Genomic DNA, 23,123 nt, shown 5'->3' with positions numbered 1-23,123 from the left:
GTGATGGATATTTTAATGGATTCATAGACAATGACATATTTCTCATGTCTAAACATTTTTTACTATTAGAATTGGCAAATAGAGCATTATGCCTTTCTAGTCTTGTTCCCAGTCACTTAAATAGACACAATTTGAAGGCATGCAAGTAAACAGGCCATTCCTCATGACACAGAAGGGACAGGGTTTTCTGTACTCCACATTAGAAACATAATACCAAATAATTAGCATTCATAAGAGAAACTAAGAGAACATCTTGGATCTGTAATCCATCTGTATGTTAAAGTCTCCATGTAAAATCTCCATAAAATTTTTCAGATTAAAGTAATGGAGTATGTGTGGGGTGAGGGGACAGGAGGGTTAAAAATGTTGGAAAAATGTTTTACAGGCCAAGATAGGAAAGTTTTGAAAGCCTTTTCCTGAAAACTGAGGTCTGAGACTTTGTTAAAATCTACTGGAAACCCACAGCCCTTATCTCCCAAACAGGTAGTTCAGAACATCGTGCATATGATGTCTTAAAAAGTACAGTTAAACCACTTATAAATAAGTTGTTAATTAAATGCCGTTGATGGATCTTGCTTAATTCATAATTATTTTTCTGAAGAAGCTATATTTTTAAAGTTCTAATAATATGCAATGCTGATTTTTTTTTTTTTTTTTAACAAGATACTTCAAACACTTGTGGGTCCAGTGGAGACATTAAACAGGCTCACGTAAATACCTGGAATATCCTATATCTCCACATTTTAACTGTATTCAAATGTTGCTTACTTTGACCTGTATGAAGTGTGAGAGAGCTATTAAGAGAAAGACTAATGAAATTAAAATTTAGAACATTATGCATATTCTAGTTGTATTTCAGAAACTGCCTTCAGATATAAATTATGTCTTTATATCAAATATTTTAAAATAAACTAATATTTGATTATAAATCTGTTATGATTAATTAGGCAAGTTGTCTGTCAAAGGACCTATACAATAATAAGGTTTTATTTTACTTTTTGAAGTCTTTCTTGTTGTATTAGTGATTTAATCCTCTTACCATATCACTTTTTGTGAAGAAGTTAAAGACAACTCAAGATTTTTCAATTGTTTAAAGTGAAGAATAAGAAACTGAATTCAGTTTGTGATCAGTCTCAGAGACAACAGAGGTGGACAAAATTAAATGGTAAATTAGTATGTTATATTGTCACAGAAGCTTCATATTTATTCCTAAAGTTTTCAAGGCTTATCAAATTCTTTTTTTTTTTCATTTCAGCAGAATAATAAAAATTTGATGCATACCACATATGAATTGATGAGGGATGCTTTTGATACTTTTCCCTTGTAAACCACACTATGTTGATTACATTCCTTTAAAAGAATTCCCTTTAAAAGGTATTTGCAGGAACACCACTGTTGCCTCATATTTCATTAGGAACACAAGATGAAATGGTATCACTGGCCGCAATGGTTTGGTTTTCCATGGGAAAGGTAAATTAAAACAACTGGAATCACCTCTGATTTCTATGATTTCTAAGATTTTATGGCTTCTGTCCTAGCCATATTGAAAACAGTAGAGAACCAGGAGAGCACAATAGTCTAGACTAAGCCAAAAAAAGTCAGTAAACTTGTGTAAGAGCTTTGAGTAGATCTTTTCCCACGACTCATACTTCCACAGGCGTACTCAAATACCAGAAAATTACTTTTGAGATGTAAGAGGCAATGATTACACACTTTGAGAGACAAAACTTTTGGCAAGAAAGACCAAGATGTAAACACCACAGGCCACTTTTCATGCTTATTGAATTGGCAAGAGACCTTCTGAGTTTTTATATAAACTCTGTCTGCACTTGTCAATAGTTGCAGTTTCAAACCACAGACAAGGGACAGCTGCAGTTCAGTGGAAGAAGTCTCCTACATCTGATCTTATAAACACACTTTTAGGATACTTAGACAGGAATCAAAAACCTGGCGGCTTTAGAAACCGTACCTCTGCGCAGGGAGACTTGGCCAGCTGGTATGGATTAGAAAACAGCACTGACAGAGTTAAAATACGTTCATTAGTGTTTGCTGTTATCGCTGTAAGTTTGTGACCTCCTACACCTTAAGCATAGGGGGCTCTTTCTTCTGACATTCGGTCCTCAAAAGTGAAGAGATGACTCAGAGACGTAAAGGGGCACTTCATGCTATATATAGATAGGCAAAGGTTACGTCACTGGACAGTCTTGGACATGTGTTGCAGTAAAAGAGGATGAAAATAAAAAAAAAGTGCCAGGGAGAATTAACTATATCACCATAGATTTCCTTACATGAAAATTTTGCATTGAGATTACTTATTCTCAGGTTAATTACAACTGTATTTTAGAATTTTAAAATACAGATTTCATAACAAACCAAAAGCAGTTCTGCATTTTAATACGTTAATGGAGATAGCATATCAAAGACAAACAAAACACTACAGCCCTCTCCTTTCAAACTGAGCCTTCCAAAAACAATAAGGGCTTAGAAAAAAGACAGTTTACCCTGGATATTGTCAACTAATGCAGAACTATGTTTAAGAGGTAAACAAACAGCTCTTATAGTTACAAAAAACCCTTTCAACTGCAAAATGTTAATTAATGTAATGTAATGTAATCAAAGGTGAAGACATACTACTACTGTGCAAAGCTTCACCATACAGATGCAAAATGAAATTAAGGGGACTACTTGGTTTTGCAGCTGCTTATCAAAACCTGATAACAGTCACCATTTTCATGCAGCTGCTCTTAGAGGGAAAAAAAACACCTATGGGCAACAGATAAGGAAGGAACTGGTCTTATTCAAAAGGAAGACAGACACGAAATACAGAATTTGGAAAAGGGGCAGAAGAGCAAATGTATCATCACCCCCATTCCACTGGCAGAAGACAGAAAAAAGCCACCTCTCCAAAATATGATGGGGATAACAATTAAAATGCATGATGGCAGACATCTAGATAAACCGAGTTAAAAACAGAACAAGTAACACATAACTTCAGAACAATCCAAAAGTTACAATCCCAAGCTCCTCTCTAAGCTATTCGTGCCTCACTGTTCTTGTCTCCCAAATTCTTGAGAAGTTCAGTTTAGCTTACATAGCAAGCCTTGAGTACAAACCCTCCCCTCCCTGCAACAATACTGGGGACACATCCAAACAGGTGCTCTAATGACAGCCAAGCCTCTTTTGCACGATTCTTTTCGAGTACGCGTGTACAAGTGCCGGTACTCTTAATTCAAAGGTTTGTCTGACAGACTATGCTGTTTCTAAAAGGCATAGCACTAAGGAATGTCAATGCACTAAGGAAAGGCATAGTCTAAGGAATGGCCCTAAGAAGATGGGAGGTGTGAACGATGCTGTCTGAGTATTTTCCCCAGCCACCAGAAATTTAGGGATTCCTAAAATTTGCAAGCCCAGCACCATAGGTTGCACGCAAACCCATGTAATTAAATCCTTATCCCCCATGGAATTGTCCAATTTACTTTTGAAACCACTATGGTTTTGTCTTCCAAAGTATCTTTTTGCAGTAAGTTCTGCAACGCACGTCTTTACTTTCTTCATCCCTTTCATCACATCCCTTCTCCAGATTGATTAGTCCCAATCTTATTTACCCTTTCTTCTTCCAGAGGACAGCCCAAGCCTGTCATTCTTCTCCATGCCTCTTCCTCTTCTACTAAATCTTGGAACAGGGTACAAAATGGCACACAGTATTCAAGATGGGGATTTATAACGTGGAATATTCTAGCCTTCTCTTTTGTCCTCTACTCCTTTTCCATAAGTATTTCTAATAATTTATTTGGGGTTTTTTTGTTTGGTGGTTGTTGGGTGTTTTTTTGGTTTTTTGTTTGTTTGTTTTTTAAACTAGCACTGAGCAGGTGTTTGCAGAAAACTACCCAAAACAAACCCAATGCCCTTTTCCTGAGCAGTAACACATAGTCAGGAACCAGTCATTGTCCAGGCATGGTTTTATGTTTTGCTATAGGCATAGTTTTGCATAGAAGTCTGTTTTGTCCCCTCCTCATTGCTTGGCATTCATCTGCACAGAAAGTAATCTCTCATTTTAATCACAAAATCACTCAGTATTTTCAGATATGTCTGCAGTGCTCAGAAACAGCTTGAGGGACCCTCATGCCTTTCCTGTACCCTCACACACCAACCACATCCTCTCCTAAAGTAAGTGATGAAATGGTTAATAGGAAACGTCCCACTTGAATAAGCAAATGAACAAACACCAGCAACAATAATTTCTTAAACTGTTAACTGCAAAAATAACACTGTAATTGTAACTGATTACAACTCAAGTACCGGAGAGGGAAAAATATGAACTGCAAAACTGATTGGGAAAAAAAAATTAAATTTAAAATAAATAAATTAAAAAACCAGCACCACCAAAAACAAACAAAAAAATCCCCAGTGCTAGAAGCTGGTTTTTTTCTGAAGTCGTTTCTATACTTTCACTGCTTTATAGTCCCCTGTATATATAATCCACAAGACTTCACGTCAGTTGTCCAGTGGAGGTTACCTCATGTTCCCTTTTTGCCTACAAACAGTAGTGTTTTGCTACATGTTCATATGTACTAGCAAGCTCTAACTGTAAACACTGTTAAGCTTTTCCCATCTTAACTCTGCACTACATCAAATATTTCACACAATGAGACACCAACCCCAGAGACTGATACCACAATGCAAACATAATATGTAACAGTTTCCAGTAATTTTTCCATCCCTGCTTCAGCAATTACACAGCAAATATTTCTTAGAATTGTAATTTATTGGCAAGGATTATAGAAATTTAAAATGAGGGTTCTAAAAAACCTATATATGTGCCCATTTTTTGGCCGAGTATATGTATTTATGGCACTTACATTTTGCAATCAAACAAAAGTTCCAGCTTCCTTTGAAACTATAAATATTTTTATATTTATACTATATTTATACTATATTTATATTTATACTATAAATATAGTGACTAAACGTCACTATAAATATTTGGAAGAAGAAAAAAATTCTGAATTTATTGTGCATTTCACCTAAAATACTGATTGCTCTGTGTTTCTGAAAGAGTGTTCAGAAGGCATAGGTCATTTATGAAAGACAGATACACTTTACTTACATCCTTCCAGAATATGATGTTATATTGATGCAGCACACAAAACAACAGTGCTACCGATAATAATCTGCACATACCCCAGCATTAGAACAGGCATCCCCAAAGACGCCTGGGAGAAGAAATGGGTGGGGAAATGGTCATACTTCTTCACATTATGGGCTGCTGATCATTGTGGTACACTGCTGCTGGTGTTGAAACCTCCTCAAAACTCTTACTGTTGAGAGGAGGGTGTGTGCAGTAGCTTTATCTTTTCAAATAAAGTTAACCACTTCTTGATTCTGTTTCCAGGAAATAGTTACATAGGGAACCACTAGATGTTCTTCAGCCACCTTCTGTTGTTTTTGCAAATATGTCACCTTTCCGTACACAAAGAACGTAGGTTTTAAGCACAGACTAACAGGCAAATTTTTGTGGTAGTACTTGCTGACACAGGAATAGGTAACTACAGCTCAACAGTAAACAGTCCTGCAGTGGCTGGCACACTTGGTTGTCAATGTCTGTCTTCAATTCCTAAAAAAAAGCCACTTTCTCATGCCCTTAATTCCTCTTTTCCTTATATTTTGTACAGGTGTTCATTTTAAATGACACTTTGAAACATTGCTTGTATAAAATCTATGTTTCTTACAGGACACTGTTGTTGTGGACAAAATTAACATGAGAAGAGAAACACACGCATACACACATGTACCCTTGGTAATATTTCTCTACTCAATTAAAAGTTTTTCAATCCTACATCAATTTTTATCCTGGCTGCCATGTCACATCTAGAGTAATATGGTCTATAGTAGCCATTTTTTCCTTCTGTAGATAGTTTTCTCTCTTTCTTTGATTACTTACAGCATCAATCAAATATATTTACATGTTTACAATGGTACTGTTAGGAAGATGGCAGCATTACTGGTTGCATTGGATGTATGTTGTAGGCTATTTAATTATTTTTGCTTTTGAATGTCTTCCTGTCTCAGAGCATAACCATCCACGTAAAGACAAACTTGTAATGCCAATGAAAAATGCAACTAATCAGAACATAAAATTCTACTACTGAAAGTGGGTAATTGTCACAACAGAAAATGGCATTTCTCTACCCTCAAGTTAAATAGGTTTACCTTAGTCTGACTATTTTCCATCATATAAATGGAAATAAAAGAAAGTTTACATAATTTAAAAAGATAGGAATAACAAAATACTAGACCTAACACTTGTTAAGACCATGCCCATGAAAACAAGGATAACATTAATAATACGTAATTTGGCAACAAAGCTCTTAAAAAATCTGATTAAGTTTCACTACCTTCGAAAACGATATCTGCATTTTTATGCAAAAGGTATTAAATAAAATTTCCCCATACTGTCTTACAGTGGAAAAAAATGCCCCCTCCTAACAACTGCAAAAGGCTTTCCAAATATATCTCCATTCTTATTATTTCACTAGAAATTTATAAATAAACACTCCTCAGATAAGGTTTTTTTTTTCCTCCTTTAGCATGGCATCAAGATAGATTAGGATTGCTCTCTTCTCCCCTTCCACTTCAGTTTTAGACTCATTTTGGAGTGATTTTTCTTCCATTGAATCTATAATCAGGATACAACTGACAAACAGAAAACAGTGCACATGATCACTCACCATTTTAGCTGTTATTCAAGGTGGCTTTAAGAAAAAAAAAAAATTCCCAAGCCCCTCTGATATTACTCCAGTCAAAAAATCGCAGCCATATTTCACAGTAGCATGCACCAAAGTATTTGATGGGAGAAGCAAAGAGTTGTATTTCTTTTTCTCACAAATAAATACAAATAAGAAAATCCTTCCCCAGGTTACAGACTGCTTTTTGAGGCCTTTTAACACTGGGAACATTTCATAAGGAAGAACTCGCCTATCTTGTCCTTTGATATTCTTGGAGCTGCAGGTTATGATACCGCAGTGTTCATTTGAAATGCTCTCAAATTTGAGAGCTAAGTAAGGACATCTCTCGGGGCTCATCTATAGAGGAAAGCTATCGCAAAATAGGCTAAGGTTTAAACTTGAAGTATACCCAGCTATTTCACACTAACTCCTAAGGTGAACACATTCTATATTAAGAGCACTTCATTGCAATTTAATCCAATCCCCGAAGTGATCTAAAAAATGGCTCTCTTCCTGTGGAATAAGAGTGCCCTAATGTAAGGCTAGCCTAGAAGAGATACTGCCAAAAGACATCCCAGGCAGTTTCCTGTATAAGCACGAACATATACATGCCCTGTACACATGACATAATTCTTGTAAGGACATAAAAACTTTCTAAAACATTTTAGTTAAATTATTAATGAGATTTAGACAGATGGGTATAGCACCACTATGTTGGCAGAATACTTTCATCTACCTTCTTTTTGAAAACATGTCAGTAAGTATTCACATTTCATTCTTAGCACATAGATGAGGCTTTAAATACCAGAGTTTGCAAGTGCTCCGTTCACAACTGCCCACAGAAACATTTGGCATTTCAATGCAGAAAAGTAGTAGGCAAACAGGGCTAGAGGACTTTCAGAGGTTCAGGACACTGATGTGTACATATTGAGCTTTACAGGAGAGCATCTGGAGTGAGCGTCCCTGCTTTGAAGCAGCAGCACTGGTTTTACATATCTACCTCAAGGAGCTACCTGTGCCTTTCCAGCCACTCCCTGACATCTGTCATTAATAGAAGATGTCTCGAGCTCCTGTGGGACATTCAGCAACAGGTTCATTAAGAGGCGGCCAATGAATAGGTTACCTGAAGCCGTACAAGCTTGCAGCAGAGAGGCCATCTTCCAGTACACAAGTGCATGCAGCTGTGTGCCTTAACACAGCCAGCTATACCCTATACTTGGGCAGCCTGCAATACATTGCTGGCTACTACTAACATGGGCAGTCTGTTCTGCAGCAGCACCCCCTTATCAGAAATTACTGACCTTCACAGAAATAACTGGCTGGGGTGGGAAGGGGAAGCACAAATGAGGAGTCTCTTGAGTCTTCACTTGAGGCTTTTACGTACCTCTTAGAGATGAACGGCACATTCAGAAATGCATGTGCCAAGCAGGTTCTTACTTTTGATTCAGTGGTACTCAACAGAAAGTAGTCTCCACTGGAGAGTCAAGGATGTGAGCCAAGAAGATTTCTTAAAGACCCTGCTTTTAGGCAAAGCACAGAACTTTTATTTACACCACATCTAAAGAGGCATTCACAAATTGTTCTAGAGGCAATCTCTCCCCCAGTTTTCCCAATAGTCTCAGAAAATAAGCCCACATTAAAAGCAGGATGATGAAAGGTGTCTTTGGGTATCCCATGCAACAGGTGCTGGATAGTTAGATGCTCTGGACTGAAAAAGTGATTCAGAACAGTGTATCACCTTGCCAAATTTGTCCCTTTATATTGTTGGACAGGAAGAAATCCCAAATATGATCTATTGGCAACAGCTGAAATGCAGCATGGTGGAGTAAGTAAATACAAACTGTGCTCTCAGGCTGAATCTGGTCTCTCGTTTGTTTTTGGCAACACTAGCTAGGATCAGGAGGTCTATGAGGACATGCCTGAACTGGAGAACTCATGGAGAATATCCAGAATTCTTTATTCTTCCTATATTAAACAATAATAATTAAAAAAAACCCAACACAACAGAAAAACCAAAAAAGACCAAAGAAAGTCCTAAAGTCAACAGTAGGAGACTACTGAGAGTAAAAGACTTGGATCAGATGCTTTGTGTGATGAAAACTTATATGATATCCTCCCTCAATTAGGCTTTGTCCTGTATCACTGTAGGCAACTACTACAAAACACAGGAGGCATTTGTCTTCACATCATCTTGCCCCACAGCTTGACCCCAGTACAAATGGTATGGTTCTCCATGTTGTGGGATTTGCAGAGACAGCAAAGGTCTCAAACATGACCATGAATCTTGGGAAAATGCCCATCATAAGAACACGTTTTCATCAAATTTTGAAATCAAGAATATAGTGGTAAACAAGCAAATCAAAAAAACATGCCCAGGGTAAATCACAAGAAAATAACCACAGCTGAAAGCAGTGAACAGAGAAGGCAATGCTCCAATCTCAGCCAGCAGCTGAGAGGAACTGGAGACAGTGAGCTGCCCTTACACAGCAGGATGGATCACACATGCATGGGTAGCGTTTGCATGCGTACTCTTCATATTGCTGAGGAAAGAAATCAGCTTCTCTTTAAGACCTTAGGCTTCCATAAATATGACAACAGTCAATGAAGTAGAACAGTCTATCAAAGGGAAAATCTCACAGACAAAAACCCTAAACTGATAACTCCATAAAGCACTAATTAAGTAGTTAACACATGCTGCTATACACAGAAAATGGTGCAGAGCTGCTAAAGTGGCTTCCCTCAGGCTACAGAGCAAGTCAGTATAGAAGCCAGGATTATTACAGTTACAGGTAGTCCCAATCCCCAAAAGCTACTTTCCCCTGTAAAAACCTGCCTTTATAAAGTACTGGATTTTTTTTTTTCTTTCCAGAAATTATATGTATCTAGATTAAAGTACAAGTAGCAATATTGATACTATTGCTAATCAGAAGAGACAGCTAAGGAAGCAACAGAATAAGCACTATGATATTTAAGTGGGACATAGTTTCAGCAGTACCAATATATTAATATGCAACCACAGCCTCTAAGAGGTTACGAAGACTAATATTAGGAGGCTGAAATTTTGAAGAAAAAAAAAATTCAAGAAATTAGGAAGTTACAGTTGTGGCAGAGAAAAAAAAAACAACAGAAAAACCAATGTGGTTTAAGGCAAATTTCAGAACAAGTTTAAAAATGACAAACCAGCGAAGATGTTTCTCAGAGAGTAGGACTTAGCAACTACCATCAACTGCGCCAAAAACAAGGGAGGCTTAGTTAGGTACCATAATGCCTGTTGCTACACAAAAATGAGAACAAAGTATATCATATCTGATGCTTTAAATCAAAGTGTGCAGTGGCCTCAGAGAGAATTTCATAGCTTGTGTAGCTGGCAATAGGAAAGTAAGGTTTATTTGACTACTTGAAGATGGAGGTGGGAGCACATCTTTTCACAGGAGTCATGCTGGTATGATCATAGTTCAAGAGTCAATTTGTAGATTTTCAAAAGTACTATCACTGCAAGTGCATGGAAGGACTTCGGTCCACAACCTGGTAATTTGAGAAAGCAGGGGGGCAGGAAAAAAAAAGAAAAATCTCCATTTGAATTTTGGGCTTGGGAATTGTTGCAATTCCAGTTGGTGCAATGCCAAGTCCAGTGCTGGAGCCTCAGATGTTCAGCAGGAAGTTCATAAAGCTGTGCTCGGACTTACATTTACTAAGAGGTGGTTCATGGGTGAGAGGCTCTGAACATCTTTAGATGTAGTAGACTCCTAATACTGATTCTTGCCTTAGGAAACAATCCATTAAGAATACACAGAGAAGCAAAAAATATCAGAGGAAGTCACTACATAAAAGAAAGAAGAATTACTCTTAAGTAAAGCAAAGATTGTGTACACACAAATAATGGGACTAGTACATAACTAGTCACAATTGTGAGCTCAATTTTAATTTGGAAACCATTTAAAACATGTCATAGATGAGACAAAATGATAGATGAATTACACAACTGATTGTTTCCTGAAGCCTGCCAGGGACCCACCTGTTCAAGTCAGATTCCAACCACTAAACAAACAGAATAAAGAAAATAGAAACAGGACAGTATCAGCAAATGGAATTGAAATTTAATTTCTACCAAGATGAATGCTGTGCAATTTTAGATAAATGTGTTATGTAAAAAGATATCGCATTAAATACTTTTTAGACAAATAGCAAGACACCCCAGTCATAAGGAGAGGGTGTATAAATGGAACTAAACTTATACAGTAATTGAATTATTTTCTTCAGGAGTGATATGTAGCCTCAATTAACTCCACATGGTTAAACAGGTCAATAGGAACTGAGGGGAAAAATAGAATATGCTATACTTACAAGAAAATAGGAAGTAAAGAACACTGGGAAGAATACAGGGAGATGCTAAAACAGATAAAGAACGGGTATTAGAAATGCAAAGTAAAACTCTAAAGTTCTCATAGTTACAGATGCTAAACACAAATTATTTTTCCAGTGATTAAAAAAAAAAAAAGAGAGAGAGGAGAATTAGACCAAAAATAAAAGAGTGTAATGTAGTGTAAGTTACGTCAATTAAAATGTTAGTGGGGAAACCAGCATGCCATAAGAAACCAGAAAATATTTATAATGAGTATGAATAGATTGTACATATAACAAATGACAGACTAAAAGGCTTGAACATGGCAAGATTGCTGACTTACAGTAAAAAAAAGAGAAACAGACAAATGTGGTAGTCTGTATAGGAAATGTATCATAGTAAGTGAAATACCTCTGAGGCTTGCTTGCTTAAAGCAAATTTGGAAGGTACCTTGAGTAACAAAAATTGTATTGATATAGTTTTAGAAAGAATTGGAAAAAAATGTAAAAAAAAAAAAGTAGCCTTAAACCTCTGCAGTTTATTTATGTTTATAAACAAGACTGCTCTCGAAGTCTTGTTTCAAAAGTGCCCATCCAATTAAAACCTACTGGGGATCCAAAGCAATACTCAGGAGAGCCATACTGGATACTGCAGAGAAATTTCATCTTCTTACAAGACTTCACTCATTACTTGCCATATATTTTACCAATATTTTGCAGTTCCATATCGTACAAAACATGCATCAGAAGCCTCCTTATCATGTATACTTACACCTAATGTAAATTTCAGGATTTTAAAATAATATCTCGACACAAGAGCAACCCTATTTTGCTCAGCATCAAAGCTGTATAAATAGAATTATTCTTAGTGATATAAAGTTGGAAATACATTGAAAAGTAAAAATTTTCTATCTAAAATTAATGTTACTTTATAAGATCCTAAAACATGAAAGTTTCTATTAACGCCAACAAGTGGAAGTTAGTAACAACAAAGATTTCAGGGTTATTGTATGATAAGAACCGTAACATTCTCTGTCATTGGAAGATTGATATACAGAGTTATAATAAACTCTGCATTTCTTTGATCTCAGAATATGTTGCCACATCACTAGTACATTGCCATAAGGTCAATAGTTAACTGAAACAAAGATACTGCTTATAGTTTTCAATTCTGTTATTATCTATACATCAACATATTGGTGATTTACAAACCCAAACACCTTATCCATTTTTAGGGTAGATGACTTTTCCAATATAGCTACATCACAGAAGATACCACACCATCAGATATTTCCCCCAACAGCTCAGTTAAAATACTATGGAGATCTCAAAGGAATTTATCTTCAAGGTGTTCTTTTGAATCATTATAATTAACAAAAATGCTGCAGTGGGATCACTTTACTTTTTCATTAATTCTTAAACAAAATTATATGCTTACTGAAATTTCTAAAAGAATTAATGTGGTGTTTTGTTTAAAAAAAACACACTTTTCTTTTTTTTTTTTTGGGCTTTCTTTCAAACCAGGTAAGAGACTATGAGCAAGAAGCAGCACGATCATATGCTGGCTCAGATCAGACCAACACTGCAAATGTATTAAAATGTATTAACCAAGTTCACCTCTGCTACAAGGAGGAAGAAGTCTGCTGCACATCTGTCCTTGAGTTCGACTGTTCTTGCCAGCAGACTGGCACTCCATTTAGCTGCCAAGTTCAGGAAAATCAGCCAAGGACCTTCCATGAACCTCACCATACCCCTGTGATCTGGGCAAGCAGCACATACTGAATTACTTATCGGTACTTAAGTACCAATCTAGTTTACATAACATGAAAATTAAGATTTGTTTCCCTTCACTGCTCTGTTTCTTCCCTGTATAGTCTGCCAGACCAGAAACAAGTCATTAATCACAGGTATTTCTGTCTAACCCAGAAACAGGGCAGCTGGGTTCCTTAATACCTTCCCTCCCTCCACTGATACATCTGCTGAACAATTCCACGAAAGCTTCCAAAGTTAAACCAAATTCCAGTTTAAAACTATTTACCATTATCAGTGTTTTTACCCTGTTTGACTTTCCTTTACCAGTCTAAAACAACTGGAATCCTAAACCAAATTTACAAAAAACATTAAATATACTTCAACTACAGCAGAATATCTGGGAAAAAGTATTAGAGTTTTCCTACTGTGGGCTCATTATTTGGACAGAAATATCAACTTATGACTAAGTAGCAAGAAATGAGTAATAAACTGACATAAACAAATTAAGACATGCCAAAAAACCCACAAAAATTGACAAAATTAATTTAACAGCAGGAACAAGCCAAACATTTTTGCAGGGTGCACTGGGTTAGCTTTCAGCTTGATCGGTTCCTGTGTGCTGCTGCTGACCAAGCAGGGAGCAAGAATGTGTGGGAAGGGAGTGGTGGAAGGAGAGCACAGGATAACTGAGAGTCACCTGAAAAGCATGTCTAAAGAGAACGACAACACATTTCTCTTAAGTTGAAATGATATACTGACTAGCAGATAACAATTATAAAAAAGAGTAGGTATTTCCTCATGCAAACCATTTAATTATGAGATCAAGTCCCAGTATTGCAAAATAAACTCCAACGCTACTGATTTACCCACATAGGAAACTGGCAGAATTGAAATCATCAGAGAGCAGGTATCATTGTACTGCTACATACTCCTTCATGTTCCACAGTCTAAAGCATTTAAAATAACAACCCCACAAACAACAACGTGCTGTGAATCTCTCTTCTAATGTTTATTTATACTGTAGAAAACAGCCTGTGATGTAAACTCTTCAAACTCAAACAGAAAAATCATGAGAAAAATTGTTGCAGGTGTCTGTGAGGGAAATACAGCACGCTTCATTGCTGCCATCAATTTATAGTTTATCAATGCTTACCTAGAAAGCAAAGAAACAAGAAAAGTTGTCACAGAAAAGAAAATGGCATCAGAAGCGGACAGGGTGTCCCACTGAGACATGAGCTAGAGCGGGAGGTGGGAGGTAAATCCACGCATCCGCTGAGGCTGCCACAGTCTGCAGCGGGATGATGCACGACCAGGGACAGTCAGAGAAGCATGACTATTAATCACCTCCTCTTCACAAACAGGGACTTCCCTGCCTGCTAGGTCCGGGACTGTCCCTACAGCATGACTTTTGATGATAATAAATTGTAGAGTAAACTGCATGGAATAGGAAAGGAGACTACATTCAAGCTGAGCCTCCACAAATTAGTCTAACAAATGCTCCAGTGAGCCCCTGGAAAAGGTTGTTAGAGAGTGCCCTGACATCTCTGAGAATTATATTAGCACAATATGTACTGAAAAAGCCGATTTGGGATTGTTTAGTTGCTGACTTTGTCAGCCTTTTGAAGGGACACAGAAAACAGCGCAACTGATACAGCCTCTAAAGCTGTTGGGAAAGTTGTTTTTTCTAAGCTAATAGCTACAGTAAATAGTAGACTTCATGTCAAAACACATTCCTTCTACGTGCCATGACGTGTTGCCCATCATTACCAGCCCACGAAACAGCTTTGTTTTCAGAGAGACTCTCACACCGTGCCACTCTGGGTGGTTCTCTCACAACTGCTCCTTCCAAAGACAAGTCCTTCACCGTGTGTCACTCTGCGTATACTGGCCAGCAAGCAAAGCTTTTCCCTTTCTTTTAGGCTGGTTAAGGTTTAAAACATTAAGGTTTAAAGTTTAGAATCTCCTGTTCCTTTTCATCTAGCTTATATATGTTCCCTGTAACATATTAAAAAGGAATATGAGGTGACCATGAAGTAGGAAGCAATCAAGAGCAGAAGGGGGCAAATAATGGATTTTGGCTCAGAGGGTGGACTGGAGACACAACAAAAAACTTAAACAGGTGGTTCTTTTGTTTTCAGATTTACTCCTTCTACGTAACATCTTTCAAACTGTTCTGAACCAAAATAGAAATGCTGCTTCAAAACAAAGTCAGATGTGTATTTAATAAATTGGACTTATTTGTAAATAGGATTCTGCTCTTCCCTGTTCTAAGCTCTGGTTTTATTACAATTTCTATATCCTTTCAGGAGTAATATAATTATATCATTTATTACTAGATTTAATGCAGTAGTTTCAATTATTTTGCTGTATGAACCTGAATACATATTATTCATGTTACTTGTAGCAAAGATAAATAAGAAACATAATAAAGTTTGCAAACACTAATACAGTATTTAACTCACTAGATTCTCCTTGAGGAAGGTTAAAATTGAAGCAGAACAAACCCAACGCTATATCCTACAAGTCTATTTAAAATTAATCATAACTTTAGTCCCACATGCGTTTAGCTGAAAGCCAGAAATGATTTAATCTTAAATTCTAAGATTGGAAAGATGTTTCCCCTATGTGGTAAATGGAAACCAATGGCTTGAATTCAGGCCTGTGCTGTTTTAAGATCACTCTTTGAAAGGGTCTACCAGTGATTTCACTCTGCTTTGGTAGCTTAAAAAACTACATGTGTCAGTGGTCACAAGGCAATTGGAAACAACTTCTCACAATTATTTTCCTTCCAAAAGCATTGGAGAACAACCCCTCTCTCAGTCAGGATTCCTCTACAAAACCCAAACCATTTGTCCCACACAGGCTCACTACTGAGCTAGTGCTCGTGGCTCTGTACAGTCCTACTACACAGCCAGGCAAATAACCAGGACCCATAAGCAAAAAAAGGGAAGTATGGTCCATTTAACATACATACACTGCCCTGTGTTGCAATTCCACCTTACCATATGCCTGAGAGGTGTCTTTTAATGTTCTGATGCAACTAAATACTTCAACAACAAGTAAATTCAACCCAGACTCTGAAAGCAAAACCAGATTGCCCCATTTTGTAGTCCTCACAGGCAAAAATGGCTCAACAGAAAACCAAGCATCTCCTGAGACATGTGAATTATTTGCACTGAAAATTTCCCTCATTAAAACTCTTTTCCCCTGCATCCTTGACTAGGTAAAATTATCAGTATTTCTGATATCCCAAGGGCATCTACAAAAGCAGATGGCATTCTGACTTTATCACACTACCTAAAACACCTTCTGCTCCACCAGATGACCTGCAGAGAGAACCTACCTCCATTTTGCAGTTCCTTACTTTTATCTCTACACGGTGACACAACAGCTACTAGTCTTTTTACTAGCTGGCACATTCTTTAACCACAGAGCTACAGGTATTTCCCAGTGATCCTGATGGATTCCCCTGCATGTGCAAACTATTTGACTGAATCAACAGCAGCATCTGCAGAGCAGTCTGGGGGGAGGAGGATGGATTAGATGACAAAGGTCTCTTCCAGCCCTATTTCCTAGTATTCTGTGATGCATATGTGATCACACTATGTAGCATTTATGCCTTTTTGTCCTGACCTAAAGGCAGTTGCTTTTCAACAAGCTGGAATACAAAGAAAATGTATCTGGACCGATGGTATCAGGTGCAGATTAGCAAACTGTAGACAATGACAATCGGATTCTTAGCTAACTGCTGCTTTCAGTCCTGATGGGGAGCTCTCTGGCTGTGTCCTTGAATGAACCCTGGGGGGAAAACATCCTCTTCTGTGGACATGCCTGAGTATTTGTCTGGAAAGCCACAACCACAGCTCCAATATGTATCTGTAGCTCTGCCATAAAGTTTAGGGTCTCATGCTGTGTAAGGTCTTTGTAAGAATGTTCCTGTAGAACGCAGTCTCCATTCTGAACCGATGATTTCTGCCGTGACCTCACTGATGTGAAAATTACTTCTGTTTTATGCATTATTCGTAAAACACTTCCAAATCAGGAGACTGAACTCTATGACTGGGTACAAGAAATGATAACCTTCTAACAGTTTCAAAATAATGATAAGAAAAATAGCCTGTGGTAAGAGGAAACTTCTAAATGATCAGATTAAAACTGACAATTCCCTTTTCTCCAAGGGGAAGGAACACAAACAGTCATTCATCAGGGGAAACTGCTAATCTCCTTGGTTTCAGCACAACCAAACTACTATCTAAATTAAATATGGGTGCTATTATTGGATAAACTTTGTGTAATACCTTTTGGACTGCCTAAGGGAGCTTACGGCCAACTCTAGGAGTCATTCTCTGAGATGACCTTCTGCAATGCTTGGTGTTAAGCTAGAATTTGGCAGGGTTGCAGCAAGAGAAGTAAAGCCAGTCTGATTTGTCTGACATTGTTGGCATTTAAGTGTGGACCATAGTAAAATCGCCTTCCCCCGATGGAATATCAGATAAAACAATAGCAAGAGTGGACATAAAAAGTTCAAGAGTGCCACGTTTTCCTGGCTTACTGCATTTATTGAGGGGGGATGGCAACAGTTACTTTTTGAGGATATCTTTTCCCTTTCTTGCACTTACAGGGTTTTTGCAACTGCCTGTTTTGTCCAGCATTCCCCACTCTTACTATATTACTTTCTGAATGCTCAGGTTACCTGATCATCCAAAGCATATTGGAGGGGAAGGGGGGGGGGGGGGCGTTGGAAGGAGAAATCAGGTTTTCCGTAAGTCTCAGCCAAAGCAGAGCCAGTTCCCTCTTGAGGGGCTTCAGGTTCCTCCTTTTTTTCCCCTAAACCAAGCAATACTTTCTCAGGGAAACACCACCGTGAGCCAAAAGAGCGTCCAATAGCTGAACAAGAGTTGCAGGAGGGTCTTCCACCCTGGCCGTGCTTTTGGCCCTCCGCCAGTTTGCAGCTGCTGTCCCGGGCTGGCAGGCAGGAGGTGGTGGGCTCCCTGCCGGGCAGACACAGAAAGGATGCAGCAAGGACACGGAGTCACTCTCCTACCGCGAAGCACTGGGTTACGTTACAGAAAGATAGAAAAGGCTGATGAAATTTGTCAAGAAGGAAGGGGGCGGGGGGAAAAGGAGTTGAAGCAGAAAGAGTCCTTAGCTGCGTGCCAGCAGAGGCAGCCACAGCTGGCTGCAATTTGGTGAGCAGCCCCTTCCCCACCTGGCCTGCTCAGAGAGAGCCTCAGCTGTCCCTGCTCCAGCCGGCACAGCCCTCCCACCACCAAAGGAGCCGGTTACAAAACTCCCTCCCCTCAAAAAAAGAAAAAAAAAGTCTTTTTAAAGAAGCCTAGCTAGCGGGTGGAGTATTTCTATGCTGAGGAGATCCATTCACTTAAAAGGGGGCTGCCTCCTCCGCTGTTAGCATTATGTTAGTCGGAAACATTTGCAGGCACTGTTACATTCACTTCCAAGCCAGACGATGTTCAGTGTAGGCGATCTTCAGACGATGTAATGGATAAAAAACGAAGAGGGTTTTGCTGAGTGTGCACACAGTCAAACATTTTTAGAAAGACTTTAAAAGGTGGCCAAGTCTGAACAGATTTTAACACGATTGCAAAAGCACATCTCTGACACAAAGGCCGAAGCTGTGTTAAACTGCAAATCTTTGCACAGAGGCTTGTGTGAGAAGATGATCGCTCGCCTTCTTTCACAGTTAAGATATTCAGAAAGCAAACTGCTGAGCAATGTATGACATTCTCAGGATATGGGAATTCCTGACATCCCATACATTTCTTCCATATAATTCCCTCTGATGCAAGCCCAATATTCACCACAGAACTTTCTGATATTGACTTTTTCCCTTTACTTTTCCTTTTCCTTTCCTTTATTCTTCTGGTAACATGTTTAAGTTTGGATGATAGGTGAAGAGTCTGAGGTTGTTGCCCCTCCTCTTCCCAAAAGGCTAAAATCTCAAGGCAATAAAGCTTCATCACTGTCCCAAAATTTAAATACTTCAAGTAAGATGGCTAAAAACAAATCCAACCCCCACAAATGTGACATATAACACCGACTCCCTGTTACATTGTCAATGGAAATCTACCCATTAGATATTGCTGTCCACTGAAAGTTAGCCTGTGTGAACATACACACACTAAAAATTCCGTGTAAACTTTTCTTTTTGCTTTAATATTTCTTCCTGGAAAGGATGTTCCTTTATCTATCATAGTAAAAGAGGTTAATTTGCACTGAAAACTGTTCCTTCTCATTTGCTTAGCAAAGCTGCATTTATGATTCAAGAGAATCAATTATTGTTTAATTCAGTTTTTATAATTTTTTTGCCTGTGTAATTGATTCTTTTACTATGTGGATTTTAGTATTAAACATCATTAAAATAATTTAACATTGGCTTATCTAATTTACATCTACAACCTATATTTCAAAAATTGCTTTTGTTATCTCTTGGCAAAGACTAGTTTCTTGGTTAATTTAACAATGTGATCACATTAAGACCTATTTTCTTTTACAAAATCTGACAAAGTACATATACTTAAGTATTACTATAAAACAGCAAAAGTGAAATACAATCAGACGTAAATAATCAGAAGCACGTAGACATTTCTCTGCATATATGCATTTATCCAAAACTTGATACATTGCGAAAACCAGTCATTCAAAGCAAGTATTCACATCCCTAGTGCAAGTTCCAAGTGCTGAAGTTTCATAAATAAATAAAATAATAAAAACCCCCAACACTTAAGAGTAGTCCATAAACACCAACACGAGATTTAGAGCAAAAAAGCCCAATGCAACTTGGAACACACTAGCCAGAATGTAACCTTATGAGATCAGAGAGTATCATATCAACATTATGGCAGCATCAACGTTATGGCAGTCCTAACCACTACAGCAGTGGAGCATAGATGGAATATTACTTCTGTTGTGCTTGTAACAACTGCAATAAAATTAATGTAACAGAATCATGGGTATTTCAGGCAAACACATTTGGTCAAACAGAATGTTTGTCTATAGAATTCCTTTGGTTTATAACAATGTACAATGTTTTGAGAGAAAGATACACAAAGAAAATAAATACCCTCTAAACTTTAAAATAGTTTTCTTGTAGCTCTTAACCTGTTTCACAATTTAAAATTTCGAACAATAGTTGTAAGAAGAAAAAACCAAATATAGTCCCTAAACCAACCATAAATACTGACATCCTAGAGAAATCCAAATATTTTAAAGATGGAACCAAGACCAAACAAGCAAAGTATAAAGAACATCCTTCTGTAGGACTTCATGCTAAAATTAACTGGCAAAAAAAGGGGGATGTGGAACAAACAATCATCAGATGAAGCCCAAGTATCGTCTGCTCAGGAAACTTGTGTAGATTTGGGGGACTAAGCTTTCAAAGTAGGAGAGGTTTTACTGAAATTTTTACTCAGTGAAGCCTGTGGCACTCTTATTAAATGTTCCTTGTCGTCTTACAGATTTTTGTTGTTTAAATACTTTCAAGTAAGCTAGAAATTAAAGAGTAACATGTTTTCTGCAGGTTTCATTTCTATCCCGCTACTGTTCCTTATGCCTTTTCACCTCATAGCAAGTGAAAAACTGTGTTACACAGTGAAGGCAAAAACCAGACAACCAACCAACCAACCAACCAACCAACAAGCTAAGAAACCTGTTAGTATCAAAAACCAAAACCTTACTACAGGGATTGTACTAAAAGCTAAAACAAGAGGACGGAATGAGTGAAGATAACATACAGAGAAATAAAAAGTATAAATCTGAACTTAGTGTTGAGGTATCAGGTAAGAGCTTTTTTATTTGAGTAGCAATACATAGGATAGGATCATAGTATCTGCCTCTACTGTAAAAGAATAAACTGACTTTAAAGAAAAAAAATATTTCCAAATTCTAAAACGCATCTGCATGTCTTGACAAGTGAAATGCAACTTTTTATTAAAAGCACAAAATAGAACTTTGAAGTTATATTAGCTCCTTTATGGAAAGATCAGAGAATGGTAAACTATCTGAACAATTGTAAAGCAATTAACAACCAGAATTACACCAACTTTACTTTAATTATGAGAAAATCAAACACCTGTCAGTGAATTTAATGAATGCTCATACTGGAAATGAGCAAAAAACTCTGTAAGAAAGAACATATCCATGTTGAGGGAAAGAACATATCCATAAGATGAGCTATGTGATACTTAAAAAGCACTGTGTCCTTGGCATTTGCTTATTTTAAGCCCAAAATCTCAATCTCGGGAATGCTACAATTAATTACCCATTATTGCAGGTTACTGGAAGAAGCTTATAAAATTACAGCTTTATATTCTGTAATGCAAACAAGACAGCTCTACATCCCAGCTGGAACCATCTATTTTATTTATATTACGTACTGAAACTAGTCCCAGAAAAGTCATTTCAGATGTGTCATGATAACACATTGATGAGATGCTCTCAAAAAACAGTGGTCAGAATCCCTTTTTAAAAACACTCTACATTTTGTAGGCCACAAATCATTCAATGATTTGCTACTGAGCCTTTCTCCCACCAGACTGAATTTTGCAAGAATCACATGAGAAAACCATGAGAAGACTAAAAGAAATGGAAGAGACAGCAAGAACCCTTAATGTCCAAGAATGAAATTACTCTTCCCCGAATAGAACTGTCTTCATAAAACTTAAGGATTTAAATCAACCTGATACTTTTGCAGCATTTCCTACCAGCCAGCCTAAAGAGCTGTCTTAATGACTTCACACTGAGCTTCGTCTCTGGCATGACCAGACAGCAGAATAGTTGAGAAGCAGCTTTCTTCCATGTACTTACAGACACAGTCTCAAGGGATCTTATTATCCTGACCTTTAACAACATGCACCCCCCCCCCCCCGCCCCAAACCAAAAAAACCCAAAAAACCCCCAAATTTATCAAATTCTGTAGAGTCTTAAATTTTAGGTAGAGATATGGAGATTATTACCTCTTAGATTTAATCATGTTATTAATTCAGAGCAGCAGACTCAGACAACAAAACCTGAATTCTCCCTAATTTAGGCAAAAAAAAGAAAAAACTTGATCCTAAGCTCTGACCATACATTTTGTGGGCAAAAGCCTGTTACACTGACAACAAAAAACAAAGAATGTGGCTTAAAGAGGACTTAATCTAACTCAGATATAGTAACAAACACACCCCCAGTTATTATTTATTACCTATAGACCACAAAAATTCCAAACTAGTTTGGGTACGTGTTACATCTGTAGCAATGCTGACCTGTGAATTTACAAGGCAGGAGTCTCTGAAGCACAGGAGTGATTACAGAATTGAGCATCACTGTTGGGAGTTTTAAGGGGCAGGTAATATTAGACATACTTAATATTAGACACACTTATGTTGGTTCTCCATGTCATCCAAAATACACTTCTCCTGCTATGTGTACACATCGCCACAAATTACACTATCAAATAAATATACAAAGACTTCTCCTTAGAAAAATCCACATTTAAGAATTATATTATGGCACTTCCCTCACAGGTGCACTAGAAGGAAGCTATGCCACTACAGCCTTCACAAAGCAGTAGTTATGATTTGCCACTGACAAAAGCAAAAGCAAAGCTGCAATTGCGTGCAACCACAAAAGGCCCTAAATTAAGTACTTCTGGTCAGCCTATAAACGAAGACGAGTTTGTCATTTGCACAGTGAGCCAGGATACCTTTCCTGTCACCATCTGGTGTCAAAAGTATCACTCTATGCTCCAAACTTTCCAGACTACAGAAACTACTATCTCTTAAAAAGGTATATTGCTCTTGAAGGTATATTGCCTCTTTCTTCTGGCAAAATGTTACCTCTTACAGAACTATAAAGATCCTAGTAGACATACTGTGATAACTCATGAACTGCAGACTGTATTTAAATTTGGAGACATGCATTTTTATTTGTCAAACTGTTGCACAGAAATTTGAAATCAGGTGGTCTTTATTGGTATCTTGATGAAAAGAAAATAAAAAGTACAGAACAAAACCTACTAGTTATTTTTCTTAAACACAGACAATTTGTAATTAAATTTAACTGTAAAATATTCTAATCCTTCTGAGTGGGGACATTGTGAAGTTGGTTCTTAAAAAGCTTGAGGTCATATTTACCTTGCCAACAAGAAAAACCCAACACCGATTAGATTTGTCAACCTTCTAGAATATGTTTAAAACTAGTAAAAGTCAAAGGTTTTCAAGAAAGTCTAAAGGTAATGCTTCATGGCTCATGGCATTATATAGGTGTACAAAACCAGTCTTTATGTGAAAAGCATGTAGGACAAAA

The 23,123-nt window shown here is 37.5% G+C and overlaps 1 protein-coding gene across 3 annotated transcripts in view; it reads right to left on the bottom strand.

Moving 5' to 3' along the window:
* Positions 1-23,123, bottom strand: part of CDYL (chromodomain Y like) — a 107,372-nt gene that overhangs the window by 13,026 nt on the left and 71,223 nt on the right. The gene's annotated exons all lie outside the window — the stretch shown is intronic.

Source organism: Ciconia boyciana, chromosome 2 (assembly GCF_034638445.1).
Source record: "Ciconia boyciana chromosome 2, ASM3463844v1, whole genome shotgun sequence".
Taxonomy (NCBI): Eukaryota; Metazoa; Chordata; class Aves; order Ciconiiformes; family Ciconiidae; genus Ciconia; species Ciconia boyciana.
The sequence above is the reverse complement of the archived record's forward strand: the minus strand, read 5'-3'. Positions and strand labels throughout refer to the sequence as shown.